This window comes from Lynx rufus, unplaced genomic scaffold (assembly GCF_022079265.1).
Source record: "Lynx rufus isolate CCGP_SWC_20201006 ecotype Redwood Valley unplaced genomic scaffold, mLynRuf1.p SCAF_3, whole genome shotgun sequence".
Lineage (NCBI taxonomy): Eukaryota > Metazoa > Chordata > Mammalia > Carnivora > Felidae > Lynx > Lynx rufus.
In genome coordinates, this window is record NW_025814845.1 from 149629726 (window position 1) to 149641016 (window position 11291).

Below are 11291 nucleotides of genomic sequence, written 5' to 3' on the forward strand. Positions count from 1 at the left end.
CCCCCATTCGTGCTCTGTCTCTGTCTCTCTCAAAAGTAAATAAACATTTTTTTTAATTTGTAAATGGTTTCCTAATAGTTAATTGATTCTCATGACATTTTCATTTATTGAATTATATTATTTTTTTATTTGATATATACCTGTTATATACATTTTTCCAAGTTTTCAATATCTCCTATTGTATTATCTAATATTTCAAGGAAAAATTTTAAAATACAGGAGTCAGAATAGTTATGCTGGTATTTTTTCTACCTAATTTACATGAGATAAATTCTGATATTATTATTAGCTTTTTACCAATATATTCTTATACTTCAACTAAATCTTAATTTGTAATTTTTTCTGCTCTATTATTGGAGACCCAAAAATCATGTGACAAGCTGTGACTTTTAAATCTTTATTGTAAAATGTGTGATTTATCACTATTATAAGATACGATTTTTCTCTTAATGTTTTTTTAACTAAATTTATCCTGTTTCTCATATTAATGTTGGGACCTTTGCATTTTGTTTTTGTCTTTTGTTTGAATTTTCCTATTACACTTCTATCATGTCTTTTATTTCTCACGTTTTTAGGAAGATGGAGAACATATCCACTTCATACGGACATAATTTTTATTTTTATATTATGTTTGGCAAATCTTGGTGTTTCCATTTTTCTACCAGTGATTTTAGCTTTTATATCTAGCTTATTAAGTGTTATATGTCTTAATTCTTTTGTATAGTTTATGCACAGGAATGTATCTTGTTTTTTTTTTTTTAATTTTGCCATATGGCCTACTTTCCTATGGTGTTTCTCTTTTTTCTCTGTTTTCAAAGTAGGGACCCTTGTTTTGACTTAAAATATTTTTTTATATACAAGTCTTTTAAAATCCTAGTAGAACCCATTTTTGTTTCACTATATCAAGACTGGAATAGTATATACTGACTTTCCTGGATGTGAGATGAAGTCCAAGTCTTGCCACTGTTAAGCCACCAGATTTTTGTGTGGCTTCATTAAAAGGAAAAGGAAAATAAAAGTAGGAATACCTATTCATTCAAATGTAGTTTTTTTAAATGTCCAGGAGAGGTTGAGGAGAATGATACGTGTTACATCACACCAGAATATTTCTATAATTGCTCTACAAGAACCTTTTTATCCCATAATTATATTCACTATGCCAATTGTGACTTTTCTCCTTTTTCTCTCTCTCAAGTAAAATATCTCACCTTGTTTTTTTTGTCTTCTGTCAAGTCTTCCTCCTTCAACCTTCCTTCCCTCTCTTCCCTCTCACTTCTTCTTTCCCTTATATCTTCCTCTATTCAAATATGCTTCTACGCCCTCCCCAATGACCATAGAGCAGCTGTTAGTTGGTCTTTCTCAATTATTTACAAGAAGCATTCCTTCTCTCATTTTCTGGAATTTTCACTCATTATCACAGTTAACAAATCAAATCATTTTAAGGGATTACTCTCCCCTGAAGAATTAGCAGGTGCATACACAGTTGACCTTTGAACAACACAGGGTTGAATTGCTCAGGTCTACTTACCCATAGATTTTTTTACAGTCCAGTGCTATAAATTTGTTTTCTCTTTCTTATGATTTCCCTGATAACATTTTATTTTCTCCAATTTGCTTTATTATAAGAATACAGTTTATGACATACAAACGGTTTGACTGTTTATGTCTTTGATAAGGTTTCTAGTCAACAATAGTCTATCAGCAATTAAGTTGTGGAGGAATCAAATTTTATGTGAGGGTTTTTTACTGAGTCAGGGTTGGTGTCCTTAATGCCCTCATTGTTCAAGGGTCAACTGTTCCTGCTTATCATTATCCACCTATAACCTTCTTCTACTAGGAAAATAAGTGACAATCACATACGAAGAAAAAAGCACTATCTATTTTGTGGCTTCTCTACCATCTTAAGGTTCATGGTCAAATCCTCTCCCCTATTCTCTTTCCCTATAGAGTTAAGCTTAACTCAACTCTGAAGGCTTTAGGATGTTTTTGTCCACCTTAGCTTAACTGTCATCATGAAAACCTAGGAACTAGATTTGTAACTATCTTGGAAATATAAACATCCCTCTTACATCTCAAAGGAAATCATGCTGGTGACCCAGTAACCCCTGTTGTCATTTCTCTTCTTCTGTTAGCATCTTGCCACACTACCACTGCCCATTCTCCTATTTCTTAGGGAAAAATAATATTGGATATTTGTCCTACAAATTTAATCTCTCCCTCTAGGGTCTCTGTATCAAACAACATGGAAAAGTACTCCACACTTATGTAAGGTCTTTTTTCCCCCACATGGATATAGTCCACCATAAGATGTCCCTGTCCCTTCTTGCTATACTTGAAAAAAACACGTTAGTCATTTCTTTCTCATTAAGCCCCAGGTATAAACTCATCCATTTGATCATACTAGACAAATTAAGAGAAACAGTCCTAAACTGTGTTCAATAAGTACTGAGGAGCCCCAATTGGAATTGGAGATCCATCTACCACGACTTCCCTTCTTTCCAAATGCATGCCTCCCAAAAAATCTTGCTTACTTTTCCCTGGTCAGATTTTCCAAAATTTGATCAAGTATGGAGACAACATAGGTAGTATGCAATAGCTCTTACTTCCTCTCAGGAACTTCTGAATCCTTCTTCCTCCAACTTCACCACAACCAAGTAACACCATTCAGTTAACTATTTACTCTGCTTTTAGAATAATCTTCCAATTCATAAATCTGATCCTGTTTCTCTTCTGCACGAGAAGTATTACACAATAAAATTCAAACTCTTCAAGATCACACTCATGGTTCTCAGACATCTGGGCTCCACCTACCTCCAGATCTTAACTTTTACTGTTCTTTCTCATTGCTTTTGTATTGCATTCGAACTAGACTGCTTGCAAATCTGTTAGCGAGCCTGGGTTTTCATGCTTTTTTTTTTTTTAAGCTTTTCTACTTGAAATGCTATCAACACTTGCAAAACTACTCATTGAGTCTATAATTTAAAATCTTATCAATCTCAAGTCTCATGTTCATCATGGGCCTACATTATTCCCTATTAGAGATAATCACTCCTGACTTTTTAATCCCACTAGAAAACAATAATCCACTCTCCCTTTTTATTGTAGTTACAGGTATATGGTTAACTGCTACATTGCAGTCCAATAAATGCTGCCTTACTAAAGGCATATTCACACTCTTCATGTCTTATGTTATATTCATGTTCTCCTACAATGCCCCTGGACTTGGCAACATCACTGGTCATAAAATGGGACTTTCGCAGATGTGATACAAACAGAGATTTTTTGTGTTTGAACATTAGCCCTTATCTTCTTGGAACATTTCCTCTTAGAATATAAGAAGCTGTTAAACTAAAAGAATTTCTAGACTATTCTTCTTAAAGAGGGCTCATGTAGAGAAGTATTGGAAGATTATATGCTAGATGTAGAAAGGGACCACTTAAAGAAAAATGAAGTGCTCTAACTTATGGTCATCACCAAGACCCAAACACATGAGATACAGCCTCTTCAACCTTTTAGCCCAGCCCATTCACCAGTTTCCTACACCCAGGGCAAAACAATGATCTGCTCAACTCACAAAATCATGCAAAATAAGCCATTGTTTTAAGTCACTAAGATTTCAGGTGGACTGTTATGCATTCGAGAGATACCTGAAACAGTATGTTTTTCTTTTCCACTGGATTGAAAATGCTTTAAATGGATTCGACGTGGTTTTACTTTGTTGAACAATACTGAGCATAGTTCTTTATAAACTATGTATATTAAATAAATATCTAATTTAATATGTAATAATGTTAAACTCATTATAAATCTAGGTTAGCATGAGAGATTTTTAATCCCTATTTTAAAATAATAGGAATATCAGTTAACTTTTTTTTTTAATGTTTTATTTATTTTTGACAGAGAGAGTCAGAGCATGAGCGGGGGAGGGGCAGAGAGAGGGAGACACAGAATCTGAAACAGGCTCCAGGCTCTGAGCTGTCAGCACAGAGCCCAACGCGGGGCTCGAACTCACAGACCACAAGATCATGACCTGAGCCGAAGTCGAACGCTCAACCGACTAAGCCACCCAGGAGCCCCAGTTAACATTTGTATAGTAATTTAATATGGTCCAAAAATGGATGAAAAGTAGACCAACTCTAGAACTAGTAAACAATTATAGTAATGTTGCATAATACAAGATTAATATACTAAAGTTAATTGCTTTCCTATATGCCAGCAATGAGTCATTGGAATTTCAAATTAAAAACACAACAAAGAAGACTTTTAAAAAGAGAAGGGATATTCCACATTCATGGAGAGGAAGACTCATTATTGTTAAGATGTCAGTTCTCCTCAACTTGATCTATAGGTGCAACAAAATCCCAGTAAGTTGTTTTGTGAATATCAACAAACTGATTTTAAGTTTATATGGAATGGCAAAGGACCCAGAATAGCCAATGCAATATTTAAGAATAACAAAGTCTGAGAATTCATACTATCTGATTTCAAGATTTACTCTAAGGCTACAGATTCTTACATGTGTTCGTGTGGATTGATAGCTCATTTCCTTTCATCACCAAATAATATTACCTTGTATAGATATATCACATTAACCAATTCACATATCAAAGGATATTTTATTTAATTCCAGATTTTGGCAATTATGGATAAAGCTGGGTTTTACAGGTTTTGTGTGGACATAAGTTTTAAACTCATGAAAGAAGCATAGAATAATGTTTGATCAAAAAGCTGTGCACCCTGTGGCCCAGTCAAGCTGATACATAAAATTACTGTATTATGAATTTTTATTACTTATATAATAAAAAGGAAAAATGTATATAATACAAAAATATTTTTCAAATGGACTTTCAATATTTCACCTCTATAAAAGCCATTTGCACAATAATAGCTCCTGATATTTTTCTGGGTGTTTCTGTGAGAGTGTTTTTAGACAAAATTAACATGTGAATCAGTAGACCAAGTAAAGCAGATTGTCCTCCCTACTGTGGGTGGGCCTCATCCAATCAGTTGAAGGCCTAAATAGAACAAAAAGGATGACTGTCTTCCCCAAGTGCCTGACTTCTTTTGAACTGGAACATTAGTTTTCTTTTTGCCTTCAAACTTAAATTGAACCATTGGCTCTTCTTGGTTCTCAGGACTTCCAACTCCAACTAGAATTAAACCTTTAGTTCTGCTAGGTCTCCAGCTTGCCAACAACTCACTACATATGCTTGCTCTCTTGATTATTGACGTGTTGGAAGATGGCGGCGTAGGAGGACGCTGGGCTCACCGCGCGTCCTGCTGATCACTTAGATTCCACCTACACCTGCTTAAATAACCCAGAAAACCGCCAGAGGATTAGCAGAACGGAGTCTCCGGAGCCAAGCGCACACAAGAGGCCCACGGAACAGGGTAGGAAGGGCGGCGAGGCGGTGCGCGCTCCACAGACTGGCGGGAGGGAGCCGGGGCGGAGGGGCGGCTCGCCGGCCAAGCAGAGCCCCCGAGTCCGGCTGGCAAAAGCGGAGGGGCCTGACGGACTGCGTTCCGACAGCAAGCGCGACTTAGCCTCTGGGAGGTCATAAGTTAACAGCTCTGCTCGGAAAGCGGGAAGGCTGGAGGACAAAGGGAGGGAGAGCTGCGGAGCCCCCGGACGACAGAGCTCAGTTTGGTGGGGAACAAAGGCGCTCACCAGCACCATCTCCCCCGCCCATCCCCCAGCCAAAATCCCAAAGGGAACCGGTTCCGGCCAGGGAAATTGCTCGCTCCGCGCAAACACCCAACTCTGTGCTTCTGCGGAGCCAAACCTCCGGCAGCGGATCTGACTCCCTCCGGCTGCCACAGGGCCCCTCCTGAAGTGGATCACCTAAGGAGAAGCGAGCTAAGCCTGCTCCCCCTGCCGTCGTGCACCTTGCCTTCCCACCCCAGCTAATACGCCAGATCCCCAGCATCACAAGCCTGGCAGTGTGCAAGTAGCCCAGACGGGCCACGCCACCCCACAGTGAATCCCGCCCCTAGGAGAGGGGAAGAGAAGGCACACACCAGTCTGACTGTGGCCCCAGCGGTGGGCTGGGGGCAGACATCAGGTCGGACTGCGGCCCCGCCCACCAACTCCAGTTATACACCACAGCACAGGGGAAGTGCCCTGCAGGCCCTCACCACACCAGGGACTATCCAAAATGACCAAGCGGAAGAATTCCCCTCAGAAGAATCTCCAGGAAATAACAACAGCTAATGAGCTGATCAAAAAGGATTTAAATAATATAACAGAAAGTGAATTTAGAATAATAGTCATAAAATTAATCGCTGGGCTTGAAAACAGTATAGAGGACAGCAGAGAATCTCTTGCTACAGAGATCAAGGGACTAAGGAACAGTCACGAGGAGCTGAAAAACGCTTTAAATGAAATGCAAAACAAAATGGAAACCACCACAGCTCGGATGGAAGAGGCAGAGGAGAGAATAGGTGAACTAGAAGATAAAGTTATGGAAAAAGAGGAAGCTGAGAAAAAGAGAGATAAAAAAATCCAGGAGTATGAGGGGAAAATTAGAGAACTAAGTGATACACTAAAAAGAAATAATATACGCATAATTGGTATCCCAGAGGAGGAAGAGAGAGGGAAAGGTGCTGAAGGGGTACTTGAAGAAATAATAGCTGAGAACTTCCCTGAACTGGGGAAGGAAAAAGGCATTGAAATCCAAGAGGCACAGAGAACTCCCTTCAGACGTAACTTGAATCGATCTTCTGCACGACATATCATAGTGAAACTGGCAAAATACAAGGATAAAGAGAAAATTCTGAAAGCAGCAAGGGGTAAACGTGCCCTCACATATAAAGGGAGACCTATAAGACTCGTGACTGATCTCTCTTTTGAAACTTGGCAGGCCAGAAAGAATTGGCACGAGATTTTCAGGGTGCTAGACAGCAAAAATATGCAGCCGAGAATCCTTTATCCAGCAAGTCTGTCATTTAGAATAGAAGGAGAGATAAAGGTCTTCCCAAACAAACAAAAACTGAAGGAATTTGTCACCACTAAACCAGCCCTACAAGAGATCCTAAGGGGGACCCTGTGAGACAAAGTACCAGAGACATCACTACAAGCATAAAACATACAGACATCACAATGACTCTAAACCCGTATCTTTCTATAATAACACTGAATGTAAATGGATTAAATGCGCCGACCAAAAGACATAGGGTATCAGAATGGATAAAAAAACAAGACCCATCTATTTGCTGTCTACAAGAGACTCATTTTAGACCTGAGGACACCTTTAGATTCAGAGTGAGGGGATGGAGAACTATCTATCATGCTACTGGAAGCCAAAAGAAAGCTGGAGTAGCCATACTTATATCAGACAAACTAGACTTTAAATTAAAGGCTGTAACAAGAGATGAAGAAGGACATTATATAATAGTTACAGGGTCTATCCATCAGGAAGAGCTAACAATTATAAATGTCTATGCGCCGAATACCGGAGCCCCCAAATATATAAAACAATTACTCATAAACATAAGCAACCTTATTGATAAGAATGTGGTAATTGCAGGGGACTTTAACACCCCACTTACAGAAATGGATAGATCATCTAGACACACGGTCAATAAAGAAACAAGGGCCCTGAATGAGACCGTGGATCAGATGGACTTGACAGATCTATTTAGAACTCTGCATCCCAAAGCAACAGAATATACTTTCTTCTCGAGTGCACATGGAACATTCTCCAAGATAGATCATATACTGGGTCACAAAACAGCCCTTCATAAGTTTACAAGAATTGAAATCATACCATGCATACTTTCAGACCACAATGCTATGAAGCTTGAAATCAACCACAGGAAAAAGTCTGGAAAACCTCCAAAAGCATGGAGGTTAAAGAACACCCTACTAACGAATGAGTGGGTCAACCAGGCAATTAGAGAAGAAATTAAAAAATATATGGAAACAAACGAAAATGAAAATACAACAATCCAAATGCTTTGGGACGCAGCGAAGGCAGTCCTGAGAGGAAAATACATTGTAATCCAGGCCTATCTCAAGAAACAAGAAAAATCCCAAATACAAAATCTAACAGCACACCTAAAGGAAATAGAAGCAGAACAGCAAAGGCAGCCTAAACCCAGCAGAAGAAGAGAAATAATAAAGATCAGAGCAGAAATAAACAATATAGAATCTAAAAAAACTGTAGAGCAGATCAACAAAACCAAGAGTTGGTTTTTTGAAAAAATAAACAAAATTGACAAACCTCTAGCCAGGCTTCTCAAAAAGAAAAGGGAGATGACCCAAATAGATAAAATCATGAATGAAAATGGAATTATTACAACCAATCCCTCAGAGATACAAACAATTATCAGGGAATACTATGAAAAATTATATGCCAACAAATTGGACAACCTGGAAGAAATGGACAAATTCCTGAACACCCACACTCTTCCAAAACTCAATCAGGAGGAAATAGAAAGCTTGAACAGACCCATAACCAGCGAAGAAATTGAATCGGTTATCAAAAATCTCCCAACAAATAAGAGTCCAGGACCAGATGGCTTCCCAGGGGAGTTCTACCAGACGTTTAAAGCAGAGATAATACCTATCCTTCTCAAGCTATTCCAAGAAATAGAAAGGGAAGGAAAACTTCCAGACTCATTCTATGAAGCCAGTATTACTTTGATTCCTAAACCAGACAGAGACCCAGTAAAAAAAGAGAACTACATATACTTGCTCTCTTCCATAATTATGTGAGCCAATTCCTTATGATAAATCTCTTTATACACACACACACACACACACACACACACACACACATTCTATTGACTCTGTTTTTCTGGAGAACCCTATTCATATAGTTAAGTACAAAATAAATCTTGTTGATCAGATGACAAAATTACTTCCTAGTTTTTGCAAAGTCCACTTGCACTGAGGTTCCTCTTTTATTCATTAGGACTGATTTGTGTCTATTCTTTTCCCAAGAAGCCTGACTTCCTTTTCACATATACTTTGATAATAAGATTAGCCTGGGGTGCCTGGGTAGCTCAGTCAGTTGAGCATCCAACTTCGGCTCAGGTCATGATCTCACAGTTCATGAGTGTGAGCACGTCGCTCTCTGTGCTGACAGCTCAGAGCCTGGAGCCTGCTTCGGATTCTGTGTCTACCTCTCTGTGCCCCTTCCCCACTCATGCTCTGTCTCTGTCTCTCAAAGATGAATAAACGTTAAAAATTTTTCAAAAAAAATAGATTAACCTTACAATTATTTGTGTAACCTTAAAGAATCTGTTTCCTATAGCACAAGGGACCTACAGCTACATCTTTGTTACTGCCCTAAATATTACAAAATTATCCACAAATTATCTACATTTTTATAGTGTTAACTATAGTTATTTCTGTAAAATGTTTCCTTAAAATATTCCAGACTTACTGTCTTTTAAGTCATAAGCAGTTTTCAGAATTTATATTACTTTCATTTTCATGAGAATTAAAAATAGATGTCAAGTAAGTATGTCTTGCTTGTTTCCTTTCTAAAGAGATCTTTTCCAAATTATCTTCTTATCCTATTCCTATCTCCTTTATTCTGTGGACTCCTTTGATAAATCTGTTAGGTTTTCTTTCTTTCTTTCTTTCTTTCTTTCTTTCTTTCTTTCTCATGCACACCTAATATCAATTCTGGCTTGCCTTTTTTTTTTTTAATCTGAAAAATAATCGCTGGAGTTTGGGATCCCCTACAATTAACAATAACCTTCTTTTTAATGACCTAATTCTGAATTTCCTGTTCAGTTTTTCACTAGTTAGAGAAAAATGGGAGATTTCTGACAAGTGTATTGTCTAAAATATTTTCGCTGAAATTATGGAGTCAGGATGAAATTTCCATGTGCTTTTCTATCTAGCAAGGCTTCTGGTTTAGACAGATCTGACATATGCTTTACAACTTGCTTTAAGCTTTTTCCCTTACTGTTTAAACTCTGAGTTGGTAAAATGTATTTACTATTAATGAGGGTTTACTATTAGCTTATGAAATGTGGAAAAATAATGTGCAGATTGCTTGAAAAAAAAAGTATTATAGATTTACATTTACTCATTGTTTTGCCTTAGATTCCAAGAAGCTCAGTGATAAGTAAATTGCTCTACTACATTATTATTTTTTTTAAAAAACTAACTTTGTCAAATGCTTTTTCTGCATCAATTGTGAAAATCAGATGGTTCTTATCCTTTCTTTTATTAATGTGGTGTATCACGCTGATTGATTTGTGAATATTGAACCAACCCTGCCGCCCAGTAGTAAATCCCACTTGATCGTGGTGAATTCTTTTAATGTACTGTTGAATTCGATTTGCTAGTATCTTGTTGAGAATTTTTGCATCCAGGTTCATCAGGAATATTACCCTGTAATTTTCCTTTTTAGTGGGGTCTTTGTCTGATTTTGGAATCAAGGTAACACTGGCTTCAGAGAATGAGTTTGGAAGCTTTCCTTCCAATTTTATTTTATTTTTTTGTAACATTTTGAGAAGAATAGGTATTAACTCTTCTTTAATGACTAGTAGAATTAAATCCTGCCATTTACAACAATGCAGATGGAACTCGAGTGTATTATGCTAAGTGAAATAAGTCAGTCGGAGAAAGACAAATATCATATGATTTCATTCATATGTGGAATTTAAGAAACAAAACAGATGAAAATAGGGGAAAGGAAGGAAAAATAAGACACAGAGAGGGAAGTAAACCATAAGGGACTCGTAAATACAGAGAACAAATTGAGGGTTGCTGGAGGGGCAGTGGGTGGGTGGATGGGCTAAATGGGTGATGGGCATTAAGGAAGGTACTTGTTGGGATGAGCACAGGGTGTTATATGTGAATGATAAATCACGGGGTTCTGCTTCTGAAACCAATACTACACTGTATGTTAGCTTACTTGAATTTAAATAAATAAATTTTTAAAAATAGTAAAATTAAAAAGTTAAAAAAAAAAGAGTAGCTTATCCTTAGCTCTTTTCTAATCGCATTTCTGGGCCATTATATCCTAATTAGAATTTGATACATACATATGAACATTATCAGTCTCCATAACTTTTGTTCAATTTGGTGGTATATTTAATTAATAAAACAGAAGTATTTGTAAAGGAAACATGAGTATATGCTTTACAGGTAAATACGAAATAAAATTCACATTGAGATCATTTTCCTTACATACAACAAAAAAATAAGAAACATACTGTAAAATAGTGCCTGCTATGATTCCAAGAATTTCTGAAACATTATACTGGTATGAACAATAAGCAAAGCCTTCCAAACACCCTCAGCCCCTAAAAAATGCATCATCATATAA